Raw genomic sequence first — 12,029 nt, forward strand, 5'->3', positions numbered from 1 at the left:
TTCTTTACCACCTTATCTGCTTGTGTTGTCACTTTCAGGGTGCTATGGACTTGCACTCCAGGGATCCTTCCATATATCAATGCTCCTAATGGTCTTGCATTTACCATATACTTTCCTCTTGCATTTGACCTTCCAAAAGTCATCACCTCGTGCTTGTCCCGATTAAACTTCTGTGCCCAATTTTGAAACTGACCTATATCCTCCTGTATACTTTGACAGCCTTCCTCACTATCCATCAATCCACCAATTTTCATGACATCTGCAAAGGTACTGACCAGACCCACCTACATTTTCGTCCAGATCATTTATATATTACAATCAAGAAGTCCCAGCACTGGTCGTTGTGGAATACTATTGCTCATAGACCTTCAGTCAAAAAACACAATAGACAATAGATGCAAGAGTAGGCCATTCTGCCCTTCGAGCCTGCACCACCATTCAATATGATCATGGCTGATCATCCTTAATCCTGATTATCCTGTTCCTGCCTTATCTCCATAACCCTTGATTCCACCATCCTTGAGAGCTCTATCCAACTCTTTCTTAAATGAATCCAGAGACTGGGCCTCCACTGCCCTCTGGGGCAGAGCATTCCACACAGCCACCACTCTGTGGGTGAAGAAGTTTCTCCTCATCTCTGTCCTAAATGGTCTACCCCGTATTTTTAAACTGTGTCCTCTGGTTCGGCACTCACCCATCAGTGGAAACATGTTTCCTGCCTCCAGAGTGTTCAATCCTTTTATAATCTTATACGTGTCAATCAGATTCCCTCTCAGTCTTCTAAACTCAAGGGTATACAAGCCCAGTCGCTCCAGTCTTTCAGTGTAAGGTAATCCAGCCATTCCAGGAATTGACTTCGTGAACCTACGCTGCACTCCCTCAATAGCCAGAATGTCTTTCCTCAAATTTGGAGACCAGAACTGCACACAATACTCCAGGTGTGGTCTCACCAGGGCCCTGTACAGCTGCAGAAGAACCTCTTTGCTTCTATACTCAATCCTTCTTGTTATGAAGGCCAGCATGCTATTAGCCTTCTTTACTACCTGCTGTACCTGCATGCTTACCTTCATTGACTGGTATACAAGAACACCCAGATCTCTCTGTACTGCCCCTTTACCTAAATTGATTCCATTTAGGTAGTAATCTGCCTTCCTGTTCTTGCCTCCAAAGTGGATAACCATACATTTATCCACATTAAACTGCATCTGCCATGCATCTGACCACTCACCTAACTTGTCCAGGTCACTCTGTAATCTCCTAACATCCTTATCACATTTCACCCTGCCACCCAGCTTAGTATCGTCAACAAATTTGCTAATGTTATTGCTAATACCATTTTCTATATCATTAACATATATTGTAAAAAGCTGCGGTCCCAGTACTGATCCCTGCGGTACCCTACTGGTCACTGCCTGCCATTCCGAAATGGAGCCGTTTATCACTACTCTTTGTTTCCTATCAGCCAACCAACTTTCAATCCAAGTTAGTACTTTGCCCCCAATACCATGTGCCCTAATTTTGCTCACTAACCTCCTCTGTGGGACTTTATCAAAAGCTTTCTGAAAGTCCAGGGACACTACATCTACTGGATCTCCCTTGTCCATCTTCAGAGTTACATCCTCTAAATACACCCCTCCACAGCTAGCCTGTTTTCTATGACCAATCCAATTTTGTATTCAACTTGCCAACTCATTGTGGATCACTTGTGACTTTATCTTTTGGACCGGCCTATCATGAGGTACATTGTCTACATGGACTTGAATGAAGCCTTTGACAGTGTCCGCTGCTCTACCCTCATCAATCATCTTTGTCACTCGCTCAAAACACTCAATCAAATTTGGGACCTCCCCTGCACAAAGTCATGATAACTAAGCATTCTTTTCCAAATGTGAGTAAATCCTGTCCCTAAGAATCTTCTCCAATAATTTCCCTACCACAGATGTAAGGCGCACAGGCCTATACTTTCCTGAATTATCCTTTTGCCCTTCCTAAACAAAGGACAAGATTGCCTATTCTCTAGTCTTCTCAAACCTTGCTTGTGGTTAAAGAGTCATAGAGTCATAGAGATGTACAGCACGGAAACAGACCCTTCGGTCCAACCCGTCCACGCCGACCAGATATCCCAACCCAATCAAGTCCCACCTGCCCGCACCTGGCCCATATCCTTCCAAACCCTTCCTATTCATATACCCATCCAAATGCCTCTTAAATGTTGCAATTGTACCAGCTTCCACCACATCCTCTGGCAGCTCATTCCATACTCGTACCACCCTCTGCGTGAAAAAGTTGCCCCAAAGATCTCTGTCAATGTTTGAGCAATCTCCTTCCTTGCCACCCTCAGTATTCTAGGATAGATTCCATCACGCTGTGGGGACTTATCTACCTTAATGTTTTTCAAGACTTCCTCCTCAAAATTCACATGCCCTAGAATATCAGTATACCATTGATGAATACCAATGCAAAGTACTTATTAAGGACCTCATCCACTTTGGCTCCATGTGTAAATTCCCTACGTTGAAGTTGAGTGGACATACACTTTTCCTAGCTACACTCTCTTGCTCCTAATGTACATATGAAGTGCCTTGGGATTTTCCTTAATCCTGCTTGCCAAGGACATTTCATGGCCCTTTTAGCCCTCGTAATTCCTCGTTTAATTTCTTTCCTGTTTTCTTTATAATCTTCAAGGGCCTTGTCTGATTTCAGTTTCTTAACCCTGACATATGCTTCCTTTTCCTTTTTGATTAGCCTTTCAATATCTCATGTCGTCCAGGGTTTCCCAAATCCTGCCATCCTTATTTTTTATCCTCACTGGTACATGCTGGGCTGGAACTCCGATCCTTCCTTGAAAAGACTCCCAAATGTTAGATGTGGATTTACCCTCAAACAGCTGCTCCCACAATCTAATTTCTCCAGTTCCTGCCTAATAATGTTGTAATTAGCCTCCCCCTCCACCCAAATGAGCATTTCCACCCGAGAACTAGTGTTGTCCTTAAACATAACTATTTTAAACCTTAATGAATTATGATTACTGTTCCAAAATGCTCCCCAGCTGAAATTTCAGTCACCTGGCCAGGCTCATTCCCAAATACAAGGTTGTAAATTTGTTGAATTGAGCCCTGGCTAAGGTATGTGGTGCAGATTTGAAATATATTCACTGAATTTGGTCACTTACAGTCATATAATACGGCAACAGACCCTTTGGTCCAACCAGTCCATGCCAAACATAATCCCAAACTAAACTGCCTGCTCCAGGCCCATATCCCTCTAAACCTTTCCTATTTATGTACTTATCCAAATGTCTTTCAGATTTGTAATTGTGAATTTCTTGTGGCAATGCATTCAAATCCTCAAAATTTGGCTCTTGGCTTTCACCTTCCTAACTATCTGCCTCATGAGTGTGTGTCTGGTGCCCTTTTGGTTGCTTCTTCCTTCCTTATACATGCTCCACTACAGAGTCCTGGGCAACATCAAAAGGTTTTAACACCCTCACTGGATTCTGGAAAGATTCCAGCAGATTGGAAAACCGCTAACGTGATGTCCTTGGTGAAGAGAAGATGTTTCCACTAATGTGAAAGTCTCAAACTGGAGGACGTGGTTACAGGATAAAGAGACTCTTTTAAAACTGAGCTCAAAGACTTACTTCTTCCAGAGAGTAGTGAATGTCTGGAATTCTCTACCATAGAGAGTTGAGGAGGCTGGATCACAGCAAGTACTTAATAAGGAGATGGATAGATTTTCTAATAACAGGATGCTGAGGGCCATGATGATAGTTGACACAAAAGCGTTGTTGAGGCCTGAAGTGGATCAGCCATGATTGTATTGAATGGTGGCCCAAGCTTGGGGCAGAAAGGCCCTCTTCTGATTCTATGTCCTTATGCCCACTTTCTCTGAGGTACTGTCGTTCTTCATAATTTTCCAGATCAGAGTCAGTTGTGGAAGAACTACCAGTGCTTCAGTGATGCATGACCCCTTTTAGAAGTGCACATTGGTTTGATGTACTGCAGGCTAGTCTTAACTGATGCTAGCTTCTGATTTTGGGCCTCCTCCTGAGTTAATCTTCATGTTGAATGGACATTGGTTAATTGCATGTTGCAATCTCTTCACCCTTTGTCAAGTGTATTGAACTTAGCCCCAGTAGAACAAAAGTAATAGATGACTTGCAGTCTATTCCTTTTTGTTCCTACTCCAGACTGGGATCTTGGAGTTTTTCTGCAGACAGAAATCAAGTGTGAGCTCATTTTCTGTGAGTGAAATTGGCAGTGTTACTTGGAGAGAAGAATGTGACTCAAAAGATGAAGGCAACTACTGTGACAGAAGTCTTTATTAGACTGGACAGTGTTGTAACATGTGCATAGGGTGAGGAGAGAAAGGTGTGGATCCAATGCAAACTACATCAGTAATCAAGCTTTATGCGATTCCAAATCTAGCATGAAACTAGATTTTAGTTGGTCTTTAATGAGAGGGAGTCATTTGGAAGGTTTAGTCCCTGCAGGAGATTACCTCAGAGAGTTCCAACGTGCACTGCATCTATATTGATTGACAAAGATCTTCAGTGTCTCTTATGCAGCTATCTGTTTTAACTTAAACTCTGTTCACCACAAATTTTATTTATTCTAATGTTGCTTCCAAATTACTTTTTGTTGACCTGGTTTAAAAATTGAATTCTCTCATATGTAAAACTGATAATATACAGCAGACTATGCATTTTAAAAAAATCAGTGCCATATTAAGATTTTGAAACCTATGTATTAAAATTGCAGTCTTATGTTATTGGCTGTAGTATGTTAATCTTGGAGTTTGGTATTTCACCCCAGTAGCAATGAGCTCTGCCATTGTGACATAAAATGTATGTGTAACTTTTTTTTAAAATGCTTGACAGTAAAAGAGACAAACATCGTATTCTCTATTAACTGAAAATTATGCTTTTGTGTCAATAGTTACATATTAGTAGATGACTCAGCAGTGTAAGATATAATGCATGCCCTGCTTCTATGTCTAAATTCTGTCATCTTGAACTTTGCTGGGTTTCAAGTGGACAGTGTAAGTTTGAAACCCAACACATAACTCTGATCAGACTCACGTGGTAATACATTGGCAAGTTCATTATCACTGTAGTTCAAGACAACAAGACAGTGACCCTTCCAAATTGTGTATTCGAAGACATCTGAAGAGAAAAAAAATGTAGAAAATGTATAATTATATTTGGTTTAAGATGAAAAGGTTTTATTTTAAACTAATTGTGATCTAAATAATTTTCTATTCTGACTCACTGAAAAACTGTATAGTTGATTCCTGTCCATGATATATTTGTGTTGTTGTCTGTATATCATTTACAGATGGTTTCCTAGCCATTGAAACATTGATTTATAATTTCTTAAAATTTCAATGCCAAATTTAAAAATTATAATCACAATCTATGTCAAACATAAACATAAATTTTAATAGACTCATCTCAAACAGTGTGAGAGATAAAAAGGGCTCTTGGATACTTCTTATTGTCAAAGCTAAATTGTTGGCTTTATCATAACTTAGCCCATTCCAACATAGCAACATATTAGGTCAGAAACATTTCAGTATTGCATACTGAATGCTATCAAGCATCATCTCTTAATAACAAGTGCATTGTACCTGTACTTGGATAAACAAAATAGGAAGAAGTTTTATATTTTTTCCGAGTGATGGATATTTCACAGAGATGTTCAATCACCTGTTAGGATGCCGTATTTTAAAAGATGTATTGTACAATTCAAAATAAAAAAAAAATTCAATATATAAGTGGAAAATGTTATAAAATTAAATGTTGTGACACAGCAAGAAAAAAAAAACTCATGCAAACAGGCAGTCATGTAGTTACGGTCCTCTAAGAATGTATGTCAGGTGAAAGGGTAGAATAAGGACTAGTCAGGGATAGGGCATACATCCAGTAATTCTAATGCTATTGCATCGAAGCCGTAGGATATAGAAACAAGTCATTTCAGTTAACGATAGATTTTCTCCCAAAGTGAATTGCTGAACCTCTGGGGAATGGAGAGGAAGAAAAATGAAGAGAGAAGAGGTTGAGTTTGCTAAATTGTGCTATTTGAATAACCTGAAAATTAAAATGTAATACATTTGTTTATTGTTGCCTGATTCCATTTACATCAAAAAACAATACGCAAAATGGGGCATTAGTTGAACACAGACTAAAACATGTTTGTTAATTATAAATTGTTGTAGATGCCTTGCAGGATTCCATGTGACCCATAGAATTAAAAACCAGCCTTGTAAAAATTTTTACTGCTGATCATGTGCCTCCTGTAAACTTGATCATTTTAAAATATAAACCAAGTGTGGTTTTTCACTCTACAACTTTTAATAAAAAGATCTGAGAGCATTTAATTAAAGGTGAAAAGAAGTGATATTTTCAATCCATGTTCCTTTATTGTTCATCTGATCTGTTAATGTTCTGTGTTTTCTCATCTTGTTTGTGAAAAGTGGAGATCTGCTATATAAAATCCGGGAGTCAAAATATTTTGTGCAAGCTATAATGGGAGCAAGTGCTAAAACCTTCGACATTTATAGTGGAATAAGTTTCATACCAGTTAAAACAATAATTCATGTGCTGACGTAGGTTTTAAAAAAGTTTTGACTTTGAGGCTCACTGAATTGATGGATGTAGCAAGTACAGCCAGGTCTAGCCCAGTTACACCAGTTCTTGCCTTCCTGTTTATGCCGGGTGATTTGTGAATTTATTGTTTTCTACAAATGCCTTATTGCGTCAAGCAGCGAATTTCAACTTCATTTTATCAAGATTTGCCAATACAAGTCAATACATAGAGCAGACTGTTAAAGATCCAGTAATCTGCACCTCTGGAAGTAACTTCTTCACTTAACCACATTTACTTGTACATTCCAAACAGGAATTCAGCTGATGCTAATTGAACATGCTTCTGTAATTTTGAAATTAATGCTTAAAACAATCTATTTAGAATTAGTTTTTAAAAATCCTTAAATGTCATTTTCAGACCTGTCAAAGTTGAAAATTATTTTCAGCTGTTTTCTTTCATATATATAAAATCTGAGAAAGCTCTACGAGATCTGTGTTAGTGACAGAACAAGGTTAGATAGAATAGCGGCTATTTTGATCAGCACTATTAACTTTAAAAAAGTGAGCTGTATCTGATGTGCCACTTTACCCCCATGCTAAACAGACTCCTTTAACTCCTTCAAACTCAAAGTTTTTACATTATTATATTTAATTCAAAACTGTATTTCACAAACTACCATACCAAATTTTCTGAGAATCTTGTATGTTTCAGTAAGATTGCCTCTCATTCTTCTAAACTCCAATGAGTACAAACAAAACTTACTCAGTTCTCCTCAGAAGGAAAACCAGCCATACCAAGATCAATAAAGCGAACCTTGTCTGAACTGCCTCAAATGCTAGTATATTTTTCCTATGTTTTAGAGGCCCAAAACTGTTTGCAGTATTCTAGCTGTAATCTGTCTAGTGCTCCTATATAGCTTTAGCAAGACTCCCTGTTTTCATATTCCATACATTTTGAAATAAAAGTCAGTGTTCCATTTACTGCAGATGCTGGAAATTCAAAACAAAGACAGAGAATGCCAATCTCAATTTTAAAAGTATCCTTCTCCAGAGATGTTACCAGATCTGGAAGGTTTTCCAGCATTCTCTGTTTAGTTTCAACAATGTATTTGTCTTCTCTGTTACCAGCTACATGCCAGTTTTGTTTTGTAATTTAAGCGCATGTACAGTAGTCCCAAATCCCTCTGTGCTGAAGCTTGCTGCAGTCTTTCTCCACTTAAGTAATATTCAGCTCTTCAAATGTTCCTGCCCAAGTGCTGAGCCTCACATTTTCCCATGTCGTTATATTCCATCTGTTAGGACTTTTCCCACCTGCTTAACCTATCTGTATCCATCTACAGACTCTCCGTCATGTCTTCACCATTAGCTTTCCATCTACTTTTGTGTCATCTGTAAATTTGACTTTCATACATTCACTTAACTCATCCGAGACATTAACACTTATTGTAAATGATTGTGATCATACCAACACTGATCTCAGTGAAGCTCCACTAGTTGCAGGTTGCGATCCTGAAAATAACCCCCTTACTCCAACTCTCTGTCATCTTAGTTTGACAGTCTCTATCCATGTAAATACACTACCTCAAACATCATAGACTCTGTTCTTATTAAGTAGCTTAGCCTGTGGTACCTTATCAAACACCTTCTGGAAATCCATATATGTTACCCTTTTGTTTCCCTTTTGTTCATCCTGCTTGCTACCTCTTCAAAAAAACTCTGATAACTTTGACACTCATAATTTTTCTTTTGTGAAGCTATGCTGACTCTGCTTGATCATTCATAGAATAGAACATTCATTGAATCCCTGCAGTGTGGAAGCTGGCCATTTCACCTGTTGAGTCCACACCAACCCTCTAAAGAGCATCCAACCAGATCCACTCCCTATCACCTTGCATTTCTTATGGCTAATCCATCTAATCTGCACACTGTATTTAGCACGGCCAATCTACCCAACCTGCACATCTTTGGACTGTGGGAGGAAACCAGAGCACCTGGAGGAAATCCACACAGACACAGAGAGAGAATGTCCAAACTCTACACAGATAGTCATCCTAGGGTGGAATTGAACCCAGGTCCCTGGTGCTGTGATGCAACAGTGCTAACCACTGAGCCACCATGCCACTCACATCATCTGTTATTATGTATTTTAAATGTTCTGCTGTTACATTCTTTACAAATACACTTTAGATGCCCACTTAAAAGTTCCTGTAGTATATTTTAATTTAAAAGCCTCTAAATGTAAACTACATTTGACTGCATTGGTTACATGGCACCATTTTAGTTTATCACGAAGGATTCATGAACCCAAATGAAAGATATTGAATACTGTTTTAGTTGAAGGATGGGTAAAGAAGCATGTCTTTCACTCAGGGCAGAGAGTTAACCATTACTTTTAACAACAGTATAGTATGTATTAGTCGTAAAGTAAGTCACTGCAATCAAAGTAGTGAAACACCTCTTTCATCCAGTAGATTTAACACAGACTTATTCAAGTGATCATCAGTCTACTTAAGTTGTGCACAGAACTAACTTCACCCAACAGCTCTATCACAGGCCTCAGAACTTTAGTGACTGAACAGAGCTCTAGTTTGGTGATGTTACTTGGACTGACACTACAGTGGTGCGGATGCTTTAGGGAGGGAATGTGTACAAAATCTTGATTGCCTAAATATAGCAGTAGTATTACAAAAATACATCTCACTCTAAACAAGAACCTTTGAAAGACTCAGTTCTGAGGACACCCACAAATACAGATTCTTTCACATACCTTTCTCATAATTTTAAAGTGATCGTGTTAAAAGGACCAACAGTTATCGAATCTGATCATTTGCCTTCTAAATGTTTTGCCCATACATGTCACTAAGTACTGAAACACATGATGCTTTATCAGAACAAATAAACTCTTTACAAGTATATAAGTCTGAGAATCATGGTAAAATGGAATTTTCTTATTGTTTTTTTACCCAATGTTCTTTTATTAAACAGTTGTCATGTGTCATTCATTTGGCACATTCCTTTCTACTGCCATTTATAAGCAACTTTGTTTTGACCTATAGGAGCATCCCAGTTAGATTTAGATCCTTTAACGTGAAATATTAAACTCCATTTCAGTATGTAAAAGAACATTAAAATGAAATTTCTCCAGTGAGATGAAGATAATAAATATCGTTAGCTAATAACTTCTGTGGTATAGCAACAATAAGATTTTGCAGTGCAGGTACTATGATTTTGAATGTTTTTCTGTTTTGTTCTAGTTAAAATTTAGATGTTGTGACCTAGACATTTCACACCAGATACTAAACAGTCCATGTTAAATAGAATGTCATGTAAAGGGGTATAGGGTAAGATAAAATAAAGCCACATTGCGAGCCAACTTGGCAAAATAGCTATAATGACTAGAACACTTTATTTGAGGGTGTGCTGGTGGACTCGTCTCCTCTGCTGCATCCTACTTGAGTCAGTTTTAGGTACAATCATATTTCTAAGTCTGTAAATGCTGCAGACACTATTTACTGACCGAGCACTGGACAAAATAGCAGCACAGCCTTCAGTTCATAGGAATGAAGTATTAGAACCCAAATCAGATCCCAAATTTATATAACTGAATTTCACTGCTTCTTAAGTATTTATAGGGCAGGATACTGAACAATGCAACTTGCAGCTGCATAGGCGTAACTCAGATTTCCAATAACACTGCAAGTGCACATATTACAGCTATCCTACGATCTCAGCAGATGAAGAAGAAACATCAGTGGAGCTAATGGGTGCTGCACAGGAGAAGATTCATGCCATGGAAAGTGTGTTCAAATGCTCCTGTGCCTCTCACTTCAATACCCCATATGTCCAAATATGTCCAATTTACCTTCACATTCTTCGACATATCCTACTTCTCTATTTGAGGCACAACAGATCAGTGCTATCTATTTCTATTGCAGAACAGTGAAGATGAGAGCCAGATAATTCAGGAAGAAACATTTTGGTGTTTCCTGACTTCCGTATATGACTTGCATTGAAGTTTGAGTGTGACAGTTTTGGCACATGTAGCATCATATGTAATAACCTACTTGCTTGGTAATTGTCTTTTATTTGCAGTTTAGGAAATGAGTTACTTTCTTCTGTGCCTTTCCCAATTGATACATGTGTGCAGAGACAAATAATCAGGTTATTAATGTGCACAACTTTGTGGTGCCTTCCCCTTGCTCTGAGTGTCTGCCAGGATAACAAAAGCCTTGTACATGTTGCATTCGGGCACATTTCCACCACACCGAATCACCAGGCTTTGAGGTCTCATTCAGGTTAATGCAACAGCAGTCAGGCGTCTGTGATGAAGCTGTATTCCTGTTCCTGCCAAAGTAATTTCTGAGCAAAAATAAAAGGTTCAAGGCTTGTCAGCATTAGCAGTTAGATAGCTGCTTAGACCTAATGAGAAATTGGACATTGCTAGACTCTGAGCTATCTTGCCAGAGTCATTTTTCCTGCTTGCCTTTTGTCGGAACGACAGAAAGAGATGTTGTTCAATTAAAACCTCTGACCTGTTGTGGGCTCTTGTAGGCAGCCCATTTCATGCTGGTGATGTGAATGATTGGCAAAATTCAGACAGTTCTGAACCATGCAACATTTTTCAAAGTTGCTGTTATATTCAAAGCAACAACAAAACAAATTCATTGACACTTCCTGTTAGCTGGTTTCCGTGGTGACACATATTCCCAGGAGAAATTTAATATAATTAAATTAGACTTCTTTTGATGTCAATAAATTAAAAGGATAGATTGTCCTTAAGGCAGTGAGCCTGCTTGGATTTAGTATAAACCATAATTTCATCTTTCATTAAACAGTTATAGAATGCTACAAATACAATTGACTTAAAATTATAGTTCTATTTATCTGCCCTAAATATTCTGGCATTTTACACTGTCTATCATTAGAAAAGTTTGTACTTTATTCAGAAAGTAAGTGAAGATCATCAAGATAAGCACAATTACATGGAGCATCTGTTTAAAATGTAATTTAAAATAGAAAATGTTATCAATGTAAAATTCTGCCTCTTGATTCAGCACAAATAACTTGGTAATATTTTTATTGACAGTATGTGATTGGTATGTTTTGGCTAGGAAATAGTTCCATTGGAAGCTTATTTTCCTTCAAGGTGCTTGTCTTATTTTTCATAGGAATATCTTTCCAAAATCTTTTTACTATCACAATAGAATGCATTACAGTATGTCTCTTCTGAAAACAAGCGAGCTATCTAGAACTTTGGCTACTATTTGAAGTAATTTCTAATTGAGGGGAAGGCATATAGAGATAAAATACCATGCACATTATTTTATTTTAAAATGCTTTGTTGGATTTGTTTTGAACTTGCTAGCAATGCATTGATTATGTTGCTTTTTACTGATAACACAATTTAAAATCTGTTTTAACCCATATTGTACAGGTACAAATG

General features: G+C 38.1%; 1 protein-coding gene across 11 annotated transcripts in view; it reads left to right on the forward strand.

Moving 5' to 3' along the window:
• The window catches only part of esrrga (estrogen-related receptor gamma a), a 238,567-nt gene that overhangs the window by 184,450 nt on the left and 42,088 nt on the right, over positions 1-12,029 (forward strand). The window lies entirely within an intron of this gene.

Source organism: Chiloscyllium plagiosum, unplaced genomic scaffold (assembly GCF_037043375.1).
Source record: "Chiloscyllium plagiosum isolate Xiang-an unplaced genomic scaffold, Cpla_swu_hap1 HiC_scaffold_10, whole genome shotgun sequence".
Taxonomy (NCBI): Eukaryota; Metazoa; Chordata; class Chondrichthyes; order Orectolobiformes; family Hemiscylliidae; genus Chiloscyllium; species Chiloscyllium plagiosum.